Genomic DNA, 18,628 nt, shown 5'->3' on the forward strand with positions numbered 1-18,628 from the left:
ATGGCTGCAACATGGACAACTCCCTTGGGACCACAAAGCCTTCATGATGTCCCATCTCCCGCAGGAGCCTGTTCCTGTCCCTGATTGTGTCGCTGGTCCCCAGGAGCCCAGGCTGGGCTCAGACAAACCTCGGTCAAGCCCAGCCCTTCGCAGATTCCCTGAGATCCCCAGCAGCCACCTCCATCCCCATCCTGCAGATCAGGAGAAGCTGGACAGAACAATAGTCCCCAGGGTGACAGTCCCCGGGGTGACAGCCACAGACAGGAGAGGATGCTCAAGCCAGGAGCCAGTGAGCCCTTTGCTCCAAGAAGGCAGAGAGGGAAGATGCCCAGCTCCTCCTCAGAGCCACAGCAGACAGCAAAGGGCCTGGCCTACCCCCAACACAGTCACCATGGCCAGAAGCCCTCTCCTCTCCTCTCCTCTTCATGATGGGCTCTTTTCCGAGGAACAGGACCTGCCAGCCGCAGGGACACAGGCAGACACACTCGGCCCGAGGGAAGGAGCACTCACGGGATGCACTAGGCAATGCCTCACAGAATGCCCAGCGTCCCTGTCCTGTGCCACCAGGCAGCAGACAGCAGGGACGCCATGACCTGGGCTGCCAGGAGACCCCCTTGGGGGCAGCAACCACCGCCGCAGCCGCCCCGAGACCCTCTCAGCATCGCCCACCCCTGGGCGCACCCGATGCCAAGCGGGAGGTTTCTGGGTGCAGGACATCTGCTCCCGGATGGGATGCTGCCAGCTCTTGTGAGCCGCCTTTCTATTGTCTGACAAGAGAGACAGCTCTCAGATCTCTATTTTTAGGTTATTTTTTTACATTTGACTGAAACACTGAATCCCTTCGACCTTGCCTCTTTCTTTGTGATCAACCCTACATGAAGCTGACCACAGAAGCAGGGCTGCACCTCCTCCTCCCTCCCCTAAATCTCTGCAAGTTGGGACACACTAAACTGCTTCTTACGTATAAAAGTAGGAAATATGATTTTTATGGAAATTCTATAGGAGTTCGGTGACAGACTGGCAACTTGCAGGCAAATTAACTGTGCTTGTGCTTCAGCTAGCTCCAACTCATTGCTGTACCAAGGGAGGTCCTCTTGGGGTAAATGCTGGCCTGAAAAACTCAGAACTATTCAAAAGGACTAAAACCAGAGAGTTCTGAATGTCTAACAGACTTCTAACCATCCCCAGGACCCGGTTATTGTCTATGTTTCCATCTACTTGGATTTCACATGTGATTTATCCAGTTCTTGGGAGGTTACTCTAAATTTGGGCTGCAGGTGGCACCTGAATATCGAGGTATCTCCTGGTCAAGCAACAGGCTCAGGGCTTCAGCTTCCATGACCTGGCTTGATTTTACCAGGATTTGTCCAAGAAAAGCTCTGATACATCAGACCTCTCCTTCTGGATAGGTGCAGGATTTGAGTCCCATCCAGGGAAAGAAGTTTTTCCTTTAATAACATTGGAAACAAATCACCAGGAAAGCATCAGGTTTTCATATTTCAGGTGAAGAAGCATGAAGCAGAGGGAATGAATATCCCATGATAAGGCAGAAAAATGCAGGGGGTGGGCACACGGGCTTTTGGTGATGTCCTGAACACTGTCACATCCACTGGGAGCTCACCACCATCGCCAGCCTCACCCCGAGGAGTCCCCTGGTCACAGAAAGAGGCAGGAACCAAACTCAGATCAGATAAATGAAGGACAAACACAACGAGTTTGGGGCTGCCACGGTACATAGGGCTGTTACCGATATAGAGTCTGTTCTTTGGAAAAAAAAACCAGTGTAACCCATCATATTAAAATAGATGTTTTGCTTTGTATTCATCTCTGCTCTCTCCTGCTCCCCGACACCTGCAGCATGCAAGGACCCGATCCTACGTTTGTGTAACCTCCAGCCCTGCTGCTCCTGCCTGCTCTCACTGCACAGAGCTCCGTCTACAGGCAGGTTTCTGCAGGATCAGTCCCAGCACCAAACTGGCCGGGGGGAATTTAAACCCACAGAGCATGCTCTTGCAAACCAGCTATTTTTTCCAGTGCAGACGGGTATATGCAAGTGTCCCAAGGGTGAGCTCCAACATACATCAGTCTTCAGCATCATCAAGGCTCTCTAACGAGACACAATCACATGCAGCTTTGCTAGGCAAAAATTATTCAGCCAAAAAGTGTTTGCAGGCTCTTAACATTGGCTTGTCCTACGGCATCAGCTTCTCAGCCTCTGGATTTCTATTTGTGGCCATCAGCGACTCTAAGAAGCAACTCAGCACTGCTGTCACAGCGATGGAGATCCCTACCTGCCCGAGCTCAATAAACATTCCCCTGCGAGCACCACACTGCAACGGCATTAAGGCTGTATCGTTGGCCAGGAGAGCACGTGGAAACGGCCTCGGGAAAGGAGAGGGGCAGAGCCCTTTGCACATCCTCAGCACCACCATGGGCAACGTAGCTCCTGCAAGCTTGGAGCAACGCGGTTCTCTGATTGCAAGCAGGGAGGTGTCAGGGTCCTGTCCCCCCAAATTCCGGGCTGTGCTCCCATCCTACATCCCCCCAGCCCGAGGGGGACCACCCAGCTCCTCCTCCTCATGCGAGCCACAGACCCCGCAGGGCTGCGTGGATGGGCACGGGGAGATGCAAGACAGGACAGCACATTTTCAGGGTGCTTTGCACCGTGTTTTCACCTCATTCTCTGGAAACAACTCAGCTCCTTTCCTCACCCCAAGAAGTCCCACTGGCAGCCACCCACGGGCAGACTCTGCCCTGATGCCTTCATACCCAGCTTCAAGCTGAAGCCTCCTGCCAGTCAAAACTAACCCACGCCCCAAGCTGGCACACTGGCTTCATTTTTTACACTGATGCATTGCGATAAGAGGATGAAACCACAAGGGCAAGTAATGAGATAGCGGCCGTGACCTTCTGGGCCTGGTAAAGCTCATTATCTGCTCCAAAGGTTCCTCTCCACAGGCAGCCCGCACACAGTGGGCACAGAAATACCCATTTTGGCACAGCTCACTAGCACTGAGGATGGAAATTGCTGTCTGTCCCCAGCTCAAGGGGTTGAGCACTTTAAAACGATACACTAGGAAATCACCTGTAATTATCGTACTACAATTACACACAGTTTGTAAGGTATAATGGTAAATTAGGGGAAAAGGAGGTAATTACAGAGGAGCCACATGAAGGCAGCCCTCCAGCACGTCACCAGGCAGCTGGGAGCCGTGGGATGCAGAGGAGAAATCACTTCATCAGCCACAGGAATCACCATCCGAAATAAAAATCACAACAGAAAAAACCTCGGGTCCTCCCATCCCAAGGCTGCCGAGCTCCACGGAGGATCCACGCTGCATCCCAAAGGGAAACCTGCACCAACGGGCTTCATTTACAGCCATAGAAAAAAAAATTCCAAGTGACGGAGAAGCGGCCGTTGGTGTTGCAGACTTTCTCCACTGAGCATGAGGATGTTTTGGGAAGATGACCAACCCCAGACCCCGCCGGAGGCAGCGGTACCTCCACGCAGCAAGTTGGGACGATGCCTGTTCCTGGCAGCACCCCACAACTTGTGTCCATATGGATTTATGGGCCAGCTGGGGTACGTACAGGGTTTATTCCCTGTTTTCAGAAGACTGTCAGGCCACCTTTCTGCACCCTCTTCTTCTGTAATTCAGACACTGGCACAAGCGCCCTGCCTGTGGCCCGACCCAAACTGTCACACTCCCAAAGCATCCAGATCAACCCAGACTCATCACGTTTGCTGGCTGGAAGAGAAGCGAAGCCAAGCATGGCAACAGGATAACATCCTGCAAGAAAGATCCCCCGAGCCCAGCTCCCCAGCTGGCAGCAGCAGCCAAGCAAATTAAACTTATTAATTTGGTTTTATACCTCCTACAGCTCGACAGCACAGAGTTTCACAAGGATGCTCACTGGAGGGGGGAGTAGCCCTGAGTGGGGCTCAGGGTGTATTTTTCCACCGTTGTCTCTGTTGACAGAGCTCATTCCTGAGCCAAAACACACCCCAAACCCCCAAGTGCAGAGCAGCTCACAAGTTCCGCAGGGCTGCAGGGAGCTGGGGGCAAGTAGCTCAGACACGAGCATCTCCCCCAGGGAGGTCGGTATCGAAGGGAAATGAATCCCAGCCCTTACCTCGGGCTTGGTTGCCCTCCCCAACCCCCATGGCCGCTGGCATGGTCTCAGCTCACCGCCCAGCAGGAGCCCCCCAACCCCTTCAGCAGCTCAAACCAACACCCCCCTGGCCAAGGCTCTTTTGGCCATCCCCACCCTTGCCAATGACAAACCAAGACCAGCAGCCATTGCGTTACAGGATTTGCTCACAGAGTGCCAGCTTGAGCACCGTGATGACCCTTCCCCAAGATAAAGAAACAGGAGCACCAAACACAGCTGCAGTCTGACATCCTTTTAGACTGGCTCTTAGGAAGTATTTCTTTGCAGAAGGGGTTGTTGGGCGTTGGAATGGGCTGCCCAGGGCAGGGGGGGAGTCCCCATCCCTGGAGGGGTTGAAGAGTCGCGTTGACCCAGCGCTGAGGGATCTGGTGGAGCTGGGAACGGTCAGTGTGAGGTTAATGGTTGGACTGGAGGATCTTCAAGGTCTTTTCCAACCTTGATGATTCTGTCATTCTGTGATCCTCCGAGGCCATGTCCCCCCCCGCTGTCAGCAGCAGCAATTAGAACGCCGCTGGTTGCTGCCTTCCACTGAAGGCCACGACGTGACCTACGTCTGGTTACAGCTGCAAAAGCCCAGAGAGCTGCACCTTCCCCTTGGACACCTCTTCCTCTTCCAGTGAAACCCCTCGCCACATGCCGTCTCTGTCCCCTCGGGACGCAGGATGGAGCCCCTGGACGCGCCGCGCCGGAGCTGGCATGCCAGCGTGGTGCTGCTGTTCAGTGCGAGGGGACACAGCAGCAAGGCCAGCCCATCGCTCCTGGAGGAAACAAATCCAGAAGGAAACCGTTTATGAGGCTCCTCCAGGAGCAGTCAGCTGGGTCTTCTGCTCTGGGCTGGGACAGCTTCGCCACCGCTCTTGGTGACGTCCATCACCCAGATGATTTCTTCCGCTGGCTGAGCACTGCGAGCTCCCAGGTGCTGCCACTGCGGAGCAAGAAAATTTGGCCAGGAAAATGGTCCTGGAGGACAGCAGAGTGAAGGCAAGTGGCAGACAGGGTTGGGAAGGGGGATGTCCTGCGAGGTGAGGGTTTGGGAGATGATGGTGAGGTCCTGAGCAGCAAGTGGCTGTGCAAGGAAGGGAGGAAGGAAGAGCGACGTCCACCGAGTGCAACAGCCGGAGCAGGAGGTGGCACGATGGTGGGATGCTCTCTGCACGCCTTCCCACACACACAGCCGCAGCAGAAACCAGGACTGGTGACAGGAGAAGCCCCAGAGCTGCTGCTTCAAAGCCCAGATCCTCCCACCAGCAACCCCAGCGCAGGATGTGCAGCTCCCCATGGCTGGTTCCTCAGGATCAGGCCCGCAGGTGACACCAGTGTGCTCCCAGCAGCACAAGAGGCACACGAAATACCTGCTCTAGGATTTCCTGAAACCAGTCAGGCTCTGTGGTCCCTGGGATGGGGCTTTTGCAGGTGCATCACCCAGCACCCCAATTCCTGATTGCTCCTCTGCAAAAACAAGTCAGGCTGTCATTGCTTCTTACACCCCGAACGGCAGCACCCAGCTTGCACCAGCCACGCGCTGGCAGGTAGCTGGGGATCTGAGGGTGTCCTGAGAAGTCCCCATTAATGCAGCGGGGCTGGGAGACACCTGTGCAAAGCCCAGGGCAGGATTTAACCCTTGGGCTCTTCAGTGTCAGCTGCCATGCACTGTTAGCAGGCGTCTGCTTGGCACCATGGGCATCCTGGCAAGGGAGAGTGAGTAATCGCAAAGAGGGATGTCCCCACCACCCTCCGACTGGTTTTCTTGAATGTTTGCAAGCAAGGACTGTAAATCCACTCTCCACAGAGCAGCACAGGAGGCTCAGGCACTGCTGCTGCTGCAGGGACCCAGCGGATGCCGGATTTCCAACAGTCACCACGCTGCTTTGGTTCAGGGTGCAAGCAAAACGGGGAGCAGCTTCCCATCTCTCCATGAGTCGCCCTAAAGCTCAGCCACTGCAAAACCTTTTTGAAATGCAGCTGCTGGGAAGCCCCAACATGGCACCAGCATCACAGGGGACCATCCCCAGTGACAGGGGCCCCGCGGAGGGCACCGAGAGCCAGGAGACTCCCAAGAGACCCCAATCCCAAGGGTCTGTCTCTTCTCAGGGAAGGATCCAGCCCAGACAGAAGAGGCAAAGGTGCAGCATAACGTGTCCCTTCCTCGCAGGAGATGACGGGTGGGAGATGCTGTGCACAGGGACACACAGGGACCCTGCTGTCAGTGCCCCAAGCACACCAGCAGTGCCCTGGGACCCCCACCCATGCTCCAGCCATGCCCAAAGCAGCACCAAGAGCGGTGCTGCAGCACCTCGACCCGCTGGGGCAGCCAAGGAGGAGCGGCTGCAGCAGGAGACGGCGTGACAAGGTTCCAGGACAAGCTCTGACCCAGGGGAGGAGATAAATCCCTTCGTGCCCCTACTCTGCTGAGGCCTGACCTCAGGCAGGTTTGGCTCAGTGCTCTGCACTGTGCTGGGATGAATCCTGGCTCCACTCCCCTCCTGTGCCACAGACCCTGTTGCAGCAGCTCAACCGACGCTCAAGATTTGGGCTGAAGGTGCCCACAGGCTGCTCCCCCTCATCATCCCCCTGCCTTCTCCTGTTTCAGGGGAAGCCAGAAGCCAAAGGGCCCAGGAGCTGCCCGCTGTCCCCCCAGCACCCAACTTACCTCAAACAGGGGCTGGGAGCACCCGGGGGGAGTCTAGCCCTTCTGCTTCACCACTCACACGCATCACCACTTCCCACCTCAGTCGGTGGATTGTGTCATGTTGTCCCCAACAGCAACAGATTTTGCAAACCACCCGGGATAAAGGCAGGCAGCCGTTTTCGGCGGCAGCGATCCTCCCTCTGCGGGCAGCCGAGGAGCAAAGGGATCGCCCCTGCCAGCGACCTCCCGCCGGGGACAGTGGAGGAACGCAAGCGGCTGCCTCAGACCAGTCCTGGCACAGATTAAGGTGAGGGCAGGGGACATGAACCCGGATGAAACTCCAGCATCCCAGGTCATCGCTCATTCATTTCATTAATCCCCCTCTTCAAAGGTGAAAACAATTGCAGATGCCGAGCAGGAGCAACACCTTGAAATCCAGCTTATAAAAGCCTTACAGAGCAGCGGCTAAATTTAGTTACAGCTGAACTTGATCTGGGCTGTAAGGAAGACACAGCCACAAATCCACGTTACACTGGCGCAGGGACGTGGGCCATCCTCGCAAAGGTCAGCGGGCAAGAGGGTCCTTGATGAACAGACCGCAAAGGAGAGCGCAGCCCCCAGTTTGCAGGGTAAAAGCTAAAGAAAAGCGATTCCCCAGTGACCCATATGGCTGGGGTGTGAGGCTACACACATCTGAAGACACAGCCTTCACGTAGATATTGCCATCATCATCTGCAGAGTTTGCCCACCCCACAGCTTCTCTGCAGCACGAGGAAGACCAAGGCACAGCCCATACATCCATGTCCCCCCCGAGCGGTCACTGTCACGATGCAGCTGCTGCGTTTCAGCACTGCCTGGCTGCACGTGGGGTTGGGGCAGCACCAACATTGGCTCCAGTCCCGCACAACAGGGCTGCTCCTAGCCCCAGCCCAGCCAGGGCATGGCGGTGCTGTGCACGCAGGGTTTCAGGGAACCATCACTAACCCCCCCGGAGTGGGGTTCATCACGGGAGCAGGCAGCTGCTTTCAGTGCCTCCTAGAGAAAAAGGCAATTTCTCCCTCCCATCCCACCCTGCCTGCACAAACGTGAACCACTGCCCTCCTTAAAGGTCCCCCCAGGACCAACCCTCCAGCAAGCAGGAGAGGGACTGGCAGAGGATGCTCTGCCCATCCTCACGCAGCATCCCACCCCACCGGGAGACAGGCTTTAATCCTCCAGCACCCCAGCTGCTGCCTCCCCGCATACAGAGGAGCTGGCGGGAAACAGGACGTGGCACAATTTGCCACAGGGCCAGAGCTGGATGGAGTCCCAAAGTCCAACCACCAGTGTTGTAGCCCAGAGGCCGTACCACTTCTCTGCATCATCACAGCACAGAGACAGGGTTAGAGAGCAGCAGCTCAAGCTTGTTTGAAAATAGTTAAGATGAAGCGCTTGGCTAAGGGGCAGGGCTGCTTGGTCACCCCTGAGTGTCCCAGCCTGTGTTTACCCCTCGTTGTCTTCCAATTCTGGCAGATCACCAGCAGCTAAAGATAAAAGCAAGCTCCATCCATCTGCAGTACAGCTGCAAGGTCACAGGGAAGCCCAGCATAACCTGCAACCAGGTGGGACAGAGGTGGCTTCTCCTCTTCTCTGTAGCTGGAACAAGTTGTTATAGCAGGTGCTAACCCAGTGTTGGATGGTGGAGCTGTAAATCACCATCAAGACAAGGAATTACAGCCAAGGTTGCCAAAAGAGCATGTTTTCACAGAAAAACACCACCAAGGCTCCTGCAGATTCCCATAGAAGAAGAGGCAAGCTGCCATCAAGACCCTGCTGGGGAATAGGAGGTGAGACTGGTGCCACCAGCTCTGTGGTTTGTCCCCTGGCCCAGCACTCACTGCCACGATGGGCAAATTTAGCACTTTCACACATTTTTCACGGCAAACATACCAGATTTCACAGCTTGTTGCAAGCTAATAGGAATGTCATTAACAGCCTACGGATTATTTATGCAGCTGAAAACGATCACCCGAGGTCACCCGCATCCTGCCAAGGTGGTGGTGTCACACGCCTGCAGGCATCTCTGCAGAGCTGCAGTGCTCCTGGTTCCTCAACGGGAGCAAACAGTCAAAATCAGAGACAAGGAACTAAGAGATGAGGTTAATTAGCTTGAAAGTGTAAACGATCACATCGAGGTATGCCGGATTTCTGCCAGGGTCTGAACCACGGGGGATGACAAGCTCTTGGAAATTCCTAGCAAGGCTGAGTGTTTCACCACCTCCAACGCAATGCTGATGGATGCCAAGGGAACACACTCAAACCTGCAGTCCCACTTGCCCTGAGCATCCCAGAGGAACAGCCCTGCAAATCCAACCTTTGGGGAGGAAAAAAACCTACCAGGAAAAGCACCCGCTGTTCTGGGAGCGACATCTCCTGCTCCTCAACCAGACCCTTCCTTTGCCCCCATGGGACAAGGACCACTTCATCACCCAGGAGTGACATGAGAGAAGACAACTGCCAGATGCATTCAATCATCTCTTTTTCAGCAGTGAATTATACAGCAAGAGCCGTCACTTCATTCATCAGGGGAAAGAGCGCCTTGCCGTTTTGCATGCGTCTGGTGCCTCAGAGATAAGTGCTCCCTTCCTTCCTGGGAGTCATCAAAACCCTGGGACACATCTGCGCTGCTGATTACTGCGAAACAGCCCCCCAAGGGAAGGACAATTTCTGATCCTCTTTTTAGCTCTGAACACATTCACACCATGTCAGCGCTCCAGGCGCATGGCACAGCATAAAAATGAGTCGTTTGGATTCAGAGCGGTGAGATACACAGAGCGTTTGCACCGAGAGAGGGTTAATTTGTCCTTCCCCCCCACCAAAATACTCTGAGAAAAAAGCAAAAGGGAAAATACAAGGATGGAGCCGGCTTGAATCTCAAATCATCTCACAGGAACAGTCGGATCACAACGAGACGTGGGTTTGAGTGTAGTCATCTGCCATGACAGCAGAAGCAGCAGCGCATGGAAACATCCAGATCAACACAGACTGCTTGAATAATGACAAATCTGTCCCAGATCCTTGGAGTGACCCTCAGCCGGCTCACGAGCATCCTGGCTGTCTGAAGCAGGAGGATGCAGACACATCAAGAGCTGCTTCTCCCTGGGGCAGGGCTGCTGTCAAGAGGAGAGCCTGAAAAGAAGGTGCTGAGCCTCGCCAGGTCACGACACCACGAAAAAACAAGGTGGCATTGCATAAAAACCTGTGAGGGACAGTAGGTGTGAGTTCAACACCGAAAATCATCCACTCCCTATGGCTTTTTTTTTCCCACACTTCTAAGTGTTACATTGGAAGGAGCTTTACATCCAGACTACAGAAATGCCCAGACATGGAAAATCTTATTAGCATCCCAACGGATGGCACCAGAGCAGAGCGGGCTCCAGCCCGGCTCTGGGTGACCTGCAGCACTCACTGCACGCTGCCAATGTCAGCATCTCAGCAAGATCCCCACCATTCACCCAAGGTGCTCCCAAAACCACTGATGGCCCCATTCCAGGTGGCACCTAATACCCCAGTGCCTGTTTTTCTCTGTGGATTTCTTGAGAGTCAAATAGAGACATCCAAGACGGAGACATCTACGCTTGGGTGAGAGTCAGATCTGGTCTCATGGTTGGGTCTCTGGGAGTTTTATTTAGAATCACAGAATCACAGAAGGGTTTGGGTCAGAAGGGACCTTAAAGATCATCCAGTCCCAACCCCCCTGCTATGGCAGGGACACCTCCCACTAGATCAGGTTGCTCAAGGCTCCATCCAACCTGGCTCTGAACACTTCCAGGGATGGAGCATCCACAACCTCCTTGGATTATGACCTTATCATGTTATTTTGGGCCATCTGCCTAAATGCCACGAAGACACCAGTGTTCCCCACCATGAGGCAGGCTCAGCACTGCTTAACCAACCACACACACCTTGCCCAGGGGGTGGCTCCTCCAAGAGGACCTCACCCCAGGTCCAAAGCAGCAGAGGCAGTCTGGGGCCGGCGCTGGCACAACAGCCAGACTCTGCCTGCAGCAAGTGCCGTTACAGACATGTAATCCACCCCATGCAATAAAGAGAGGATTAGTGTGAAACAGTGGCAAATCCGCCCGCCCGGCTGTGTTAACAGGCTCTAATCCTGTACCCACGCAGCCTTTACACAGGCTACCAAATCCGTCATCACTGCGTTCTCAGCACGATAAAAGGAAACGTTACGGCTCTGAGAAGCAGAATAAGCCAACCCTGCCCAGGGGTTACAGGCCAAAGCGATGACAGCCGGGCACCGTGGCCTGGGAAAGACACAGGGTCTGGTTTTCAAAGCATTGCTCTCCGGTGGAAAAGCAACTAAGGCATTTGCTGGGTGCTCTGGCATGCCGGCAGTACTGCTCCCTTCCACCCCGAACCCGGCCGAGCAGCTCATGGCAGCATCCACTGGCTGTGCCAGAGGGTTTGTCGGGGCACTGCAGTGTGCTGAGGACATGCTGGGACCAGTACAGAAAATACATGGGGAGCTGAGACTTCATGCTGGGACCTCCTGCTGCAGTGGCCAGTCCAGAATCATGCCCTTGCAGGGTTTTGCTGCTCTCCTTCAGCAACACTCGTGTATTTGGCTCTTCCTTTTGATGCTCCTACCTGCCCAGCCAGCAGCGGGGCATCTCCACTGTCACGTGGGCCAAAAATCACCTCCCTGGGAAGCTCCCAGCATCAACTCTTCCCCCATGGGGAGGCACCTCCAGGCAGCTGCTGCAGTTCCGTCCTTCCTCTTCACTTACCCAAACCACCAAAAGCCACCGCAGCAGCGCGGGGAGCCTCACAGCAGTCTGCAAAGCAGAAGAGCCAACACCACCAGAGCAGCCAGTCTTCACTTTTAGTGCACCTGGAGGCCTGATCCTGGCTGCGGTGTGCTCAGAGTGCTCCGTCCTGCAAACAGCTCTCACAAAGCGAGATTTAACAAGACTCTTGTTGGCTTCTTCTCTTCTCCTCTGCCCAATGGAGCGAACTCCAGGCTGGAAGAGCATCTGCCCCCAACCGCACGGCGGGCAGCTGCAGTGGCAGCGAGCAGCTGCCACTGCCCGCGGGCAGCTCTAACCCTGGGATCTGGAGGAAGCTGCTTCAGTTTGTAGCCAGTTTCAGCCTCGTGCAACGCCTTTGCAAACCGCTCTGCTGCAGGAGAGGTGCTGCAGGAGCAGCGGCTGCTGTTAGCAGTGTGTCTGGCAGCAGCACCCCTCTATCCCCCTCATCGCCCCGTGCCATAACTTCTTCCTGGGTAAATCCATGGGAGGGCAGTGCTGCCATTTCAGTGCCTTCTCTTTCGACAGATACTGGAGGAAAGAGCCGGAGAGAAGCATCTCGGTGCATCAGCCCGGGCAAGAAGCAAACACAACCCTTGTGATATCAGGGGCAGAACCCCAGAAGGGATCTACCCAGCGATGCTTTAGTGTTTGCCCTCCCCGTGTCCCCAGCCTGCCCCAAGGTGCCCATAACCACCAGGCAAAGGCACATGGCAGCTGCCTGAAGACCACACGAGGTATGAGCAGGGCTCACCTGGTTACAGCACCACGTTTGACATCAGAAGCAATGCCCGGCTGGGCTGTCTCATGGTTCAGCAGAGCTGCTGATTAACATCAGGCGTTGCTGACAGCGCAATCCCTGTCTCCGACGTGCTAAACCCACCAACATGCAGCCCTGCTGATCCAGCAGCTACCCGGGCAGAAACGCTCAAAACTCTCCTCTGAAGCTGCAATAGAAAAGCTACTGCTCTCAGCCAAAAAAACAGGAGGGCAGAGCTGCAAGAGGCATCCTCGGGTGCTAGTGACAGTCATGTTCCCCATCTTCCTGCACAAGGCTTCAAGGGGAGCCCCAGGACAGAGTCTGAAGCCTCCTGAGGGTCAGATGAGCACCATGAGGAGGACGAGAAGAGGTGAGAAGCCCCAAAGCACAGTGAGGATAATGTAAGTTGTCTGCAGGAGCACCAGCCGAAAGCCCCCGGCTGGCACAGAGGCTCCATGGACACGCACGAGGTCTGAGCACCCACAGGCGTGATATAATCTGGCCGGAAGGACTCAGGAACCCATGGGGATTGATGATGATGAGGGGAGCCGGAGGAAGGCACTGCCTGTCTGGACAGATCTGATCAGACATACCCTGAAACCTCTAAATTTAAAAAGCAATAAAGGATGCTCCAGGGGAAGTTGCAGGAGCTCCGAGTGCAGGGACAGGGCTCCGCACCTCCGCTCCCCTGGACCCCAGCCCCACTCTGGCAGACGTGCAGGCAAGGACGGACCCCAGGGACACCCGTCACCCTCCACCACCTCCCCCAGGGAACAGCAAAGCACCCACCAGTTATTTATGCATCAGCACGGCGCATCCACAGCAAAAACGCCCAGGACACACGGACCCCTCGCTGCAGCCCTCTCATCCGACGAGGATTAGCATTGGGTTAGAGACTTAATCCCGAGGCCGGGGGTTTTCTGGGTCAGTGACATGGTTTTCAATGCGCTGATTAGTGCGCGTGTCGTTAGCGCAGCACAGATAATTAACAGAGGCTGTGTTACAGGCGAGAACAAGCTCCTCCTGCGCGATCACCATTGCAACAGTCCCAGGGAAGAGAAACCCTGCCCCACTGCAAGGTTTTTCTCTGATTTTAGGCAGCAGAGCATCAGCTTGGGGCCACTGAGGGCAGCTGGGGGCAATCCCTGCCACTAATGAAGCAAATCCAGGAGCTGAAGCTGGAGCTTGCTCGCTGCAGTGCCTGAATTAACCCCTGCACTATGAGGATGCACAGGGTGGGGAGCTCCTCCAGCCCCACTGGCTGTACTGGGGTGAACTGGGAGCAGCCCAGCAGGCTGCTGTTCCCTCCCTGCTGCATATCTCTGTCCCAGCTGCTGGGAGCGCTGCGCAGGCAGAGGTTGGGTCCATTCTCCTGCCTGTGTCATGACAGGCTTGGGGACCCCGAGGGACGGCATCACACCCCCACCCACGCTGGCAGCCGGCTCTGCACCGGGACCCAGCCACGTTTGCAGCAGCAGCATCGCCCCGACCACACAGTCACTCGGGCATCTGAGTCCCGGGGAGGAGAACCCAGGGACTCTCTTTTCTACCAGCTTTAGGCAGCTTGGCAAGCACACACAGACACATGTGGCAGTTCAGCTATAACCAAAATAACTCATTCGAAATTACACACCCGCTCTGGTGAACCTGGTGTCGCCCCGAGCACACACTCAACATCAGTCCAGTTTAATAGGAAACAATTTTAGGAGTACAGATTAATCACAGCAGCATCCCCATGGGGGCAGAGGAGGCTCAGCCCTTCACAAAAACAGCAGTGAAGCTGGGACACGGGAAGGCAGAGCAGCAGCTCTGGGGAAGCACATCTTTTGCCCAGGTAGCTCGCTCCGGCACAGGCACCCATGAGGTCTCCAAATAAACTGTGTGAGCAGCTGTAACCGCCCCCCAACTCCAGCACTCAGACCCTCTGCAAACCCACTCACAGTGCCCGCTGGCAGATGCCTCCCCGGGGCAGATGCCTCTCTGAGTCTCCAGGAGCGGAGCGTGACCACGGGAAGAGGTTGGCTTCTCAAGCCACCAGCACGTGGCACAAGGCCACCCCATAACGGCTGCTGAGCCGGAGCACGGCCCCAGAGGGCTCCACAAGGAGATACGCTGAGGGGGATGGAGGGTGCAGCCCCTGGGATGCTGCTGGGCATCCCAGAGAGGCTTAAACAAACTGCCTGCAGCTGCCTTCCCCGGGGCACAAGCAGCACATACTGTTACTGGTCTCACTTCTGGTTCAAGCACTGTGTTTCACCTACTTAAAAACCCTCCCTGCAGGTTCAGAGAGTCGGAGGATGCTCTTTGCTGATGCCTTGGGGCACTGGTGCTCCAGACAGGTCCATTCCCGTGGGAAAGGAAAACCCAAGTGAGGAAGTCACTCTGCCTTAAAGCGGGTGCCGGCACCCTCTGCATGATGGGCTTGGGTGGCCACCAGCACGGTGGTCTCTCATAAGAGCGGGCGTGGAGCACTTCGGGTCCCCAGGACCGTCTGCTCCACACCAGCCCACACAGGGCTCCCTCCTCACGAAATCCTGCCTGCTCAGCATCTCCTACCCAGCACCGCATCCCTGCCCCAGCAGCCTCTCTCAGCCCTCCTTGCCCAGGCTGTGCTGGCCTGGCAGAGCCTTCCTCCACCTCAGCTCCTCATAAACCTCAAGGAAAAATGCAAACTAACCCAGGAGTGATGCACGGCCAAGCCCAAGCCCTGCTGCTCTCCATGCTCACATCCCTTAAGGAAGCACAAAACAAGCCAAAAGAAGAGCGCAGCTATTGCACGCTCGCACGCCGTTCGGCCACCTCCAAGCTTCACTGTAGCAAATCCCATTCCCTTTAAAAGCCTATTTCTAGCAACACCCACAGCACTGTGAGCTCTTCCTGACGCCCAAACTGGCTTCCTCAGCGTGTCCACACGGCCTTCCTGCCTGCTGTCTGCTGCTAAATTATGAGACAGGAGCTTTCCCGGCTCCTTGGACGAGTCTACACAATTCAGCACAGTGTTCTTCATCTCCGTGCCTCTCATTATTCCTTTAATTTGTTGCTTCTTATTTTTACGTACCTCCCACTCCTCCCTCGCGACAAGATTGCAACTTGCTTTTCTGTGTCTCCTCCTCGTCGCTCCACACAGACCTGCTGACATGGGGCGTCTTGGTCCTGGAAAGGCTGAACTCTGCTGCGAGTCTCACCCGGTGTGGAGTTACGAGATTTCCAAGATTTCGGACGGGAGCAGAGCGAACTGGTCGCTCGCAGATGTCTGGGCTTAAATTTAAGCCCTGCAACAGTCAGTCCCTCCATGTTTCAGATCCTCACCTGTAATGCAAAGGTCCAGCACGTCCCTCTCTGCCTCTGCCCAAACCTTCCTCCGTCATCCCAAGCATCCCTCGCGCAGGGGCAGCCCGAGCTGCTTTCTCCTCCCGATCTCCAGAAGCACCCAGAGCACTCAGCGAGGAGGTCACCTTCACAGCAAAGCTCTTTCTTTTACATATATGTTTATTTATTTCTACTTGCTTGCTGCCGCTCCCCGCGGCTCCGGGGACATTTACATAATCGGATCACAGGCAGCTGGACGGAAACTGCAAGCGCCGGCCCCTCGGAGCATCCATCCCTTCCCGCTGCAGGCAGCAAAGCCCAGCTCTGCTCTGTCCCTTGCCCACCGGCCAGGGCACGCTGGCTGCACAGGTCCCAGCCAGGAACAGGACCCAAGCGCAGAGCCTGGGACTGCTCCTGTGAGCCCAGCACAGCTCGGGAAGCGGTCAGGGGCATACGGCTCCTGAGGGTTGGTCACAGGCCAGCAGCTCGCAGGTCCAAACCCCTCGAAACTGCTCAGGGATGCAACCGAAAAAGAAGCGAACGCAGCACGACGTCAGCGACGAACGAGCAGCACTGCATGTCACCATCTCCAGCCAGCCAAGGCACGGGCGTGAGCCACAGCACCTCCTGCAAAAGCCAATCTCTGCTGCACAGGCAGAGGTGATGCCCTCGGAGGCAGGATTTGGCCATGCTGGGCAGAGCGGATCAGCAAGGTTTGGTGCTGGGGTCAGGGCAGAGCGTGGACACAGAGCATCCGCATGCTGGCACCAGCCCATCGCTGCCGGCTGGGACCTCTCTGGGGAAAAGCTGGCAAGCAAGAGTGGTTTAATTTCTCCTGCAAGGAACTACCAGTCCGTCAAAAGCATCCTGTGCTCCCGTGCGATGCGTGGCCCTGAGAAGCCTGCGAGGACTGAGGTGGGCAGGAGCAGGGTGTGTTTTCACCTACTGCCAGGAGATGGCTTGACTCCATGTGCTTCCCTGTAGCAATGTTTCATGTTTCAACACAGATTTCGGGATCTTTGCACTGCACAGAGCCATCCCCCCAGCCCATGAGAGACTCCCCGGGCAGGATCCACGCAGCAGCCCCATGTTGAAAAGATAAATCAAGGCACAAAAAGGGATCTGGGCAGGAAAAGGCAGCATAGCTGGGAGCACCAGCCCACCACGGTAGGTGGTCAGGCTGTTGGTACCCCTCCCTCCCAGCCCCCACGATCCTGCCCTGCTCACCTTCCTCCTGCCTTTCTAATCCATCCCCCTCAAAGCATTGCTGCTTCCTAGGAGTCAGCATCCCCTTGCCCACAGCTCCATCATCTCCCCCTGAAATGACAGGCTCATCAGCAAGCTGGGAGAGCTGCAACCACTCCTCCGGAGCTGCCACTCCGCTCCTGTCCTGCTTCAGACATCTCCTCAAGACGCTCAGCCACGAGCTGAAGTGCAAAAGGATGCTGTTAAAAACAGATCTCTGACATGCACCTGAAAACACGTCCCTCGCTCCCTACTTGGGCCCTCTTACCCACTCGGTGTTTTGCACAAACCATGTTTCTGCCGTTTTCTCCCTGCACAACAGTTTTTGTGCTATTTCCCACTGTTCAGACAGCCTTGCTCAAGTTTTTATCATGTCACAAGCACCACAACTCTCTAGCCTGCCCACAGCGAATATTGCTCTGCCCGTCCCATCCCAAAAGGCTGCTGGAGAAATCTTCTCCCCAGCAACTCCCTGCCCGCATCCCATCACCAGTCTGCCTTCTAACAGCAAACCCCCACCGCCCCCGGCAGCACCGAGGGCTCCGCCATCACCCTGCACTACTCACGACACGCTGCCATCCCCGCTCCAAAAACTTCAACAAACTCTCCGCAGGGAAAGCGCTGCACAGGCACCCCCAAAGCTGCTCCAAAATGCAAGACACCATCTCAGGAAGCCCTTTCTCCCCGTGGCTACAAAATCCTGTGAGCTGGAAGAGGGAGGATGCTGTGAACGCAGGGCTCCTGAGTGCTCTCCGGCTCCCGCTGTGGATTATTATTATTTTTTAAAAGCTCACATAAAACAACACACGACCTCCTTTTGTTCAGGGCTGGGACAGCACAGCAACAGCACTGCTCCATTCACAATTCCCTGAGCTCTGCCTTCATATATTATTCCAGGTCTGTTAGGCTTTTGGGTTGGTTGGGTTTTTTTGCTTTGAATATTTTATTTAGTTTTGCTCTCTCTTCTCCTCCCCAGCACTCCCCAAGGAAAATAAAGCTCCCCAGGAAGGGCTGTCTCACTGCGATGGAGGCAGATCTACACCCCAAACAGAACCTGTTCAAACAATAATCAGAAAGCACCATCACGCTGCACAAGGCAGGGAGCAGCGCCGGTGCTGGCACATGCTTCACGACCTCCAACCAACCGGTCCGGGAGAGCACAGCCGGCACAAGACAGCTGTCGGACCCTAAGGGGGTTAAATCCCCCAGTCGTGTAAAACAAGGGCAGCTTCATGGAAGTCCATGAGGATGTGAGTGATGTGGGGACGTGGGTCTGAATCCGCAGCGGACAACGGGCTCTGAATTGCTGTGCCAGCCAGAAAGCCACCCCCAGGAACAGCTGAAAGCCCCTTTACACTCCAAACATCTGCATTACCTGGCTTTACATCCAGAACGGCCCATTTCGGAGCAGCCTCCCCAGAAAGCACGCTGTAAGGAGGTAGCAGACCTGCGTCTCGGGGGGTTACACACGCCCGTGCCCGCTTCCCAGGCTGCATCTTCCCAACTTCCCATCCCCTCGCCGCTGAGCCGGCCCCGAGCCGGCATCGAGCCCCCGGCCGTGCCCCAGCCCCGCGCCAACGCACGGCTCTTGCAGAAAGCCAGTGCACGGGGACGGAACGGGGCCGTGCCAGAGGGAAGAAGGACGATGGAAGAAGAGGAAAAAAAGCACTTCCCTCTCCATCTCCTCGCTAACGCGGTGCCTGGGCCGGC

At 55.8% G+C, this 18,628-nt stretch overlaps 1 protein-coding gene across 1 annotated transcript in view; it reads right to left on the bottom strand.

The window, feature by feature from the left end:
• Positions 1–18,628, bottom strand: part of OSBP2 (oxysterol binding protein 2) — a 129,320-nt gene that overhangs the window by 18,100 nt on the left and 92,592 nt on the right.

Source organism: Strix uralensis, chromosome 17 (assembly GCF_047716275.1).
Source record: "Strix uralensis isolate ZFMK-TIS-50842 chromosome 17, bStrUra1, whole genome shotgun sequence".
Taxonomy (NCBI): Eukaryota; Metazoa; Chordata; class Aves; order Strigiformes; family Strigidae; genus Strix; species Strix uralensis.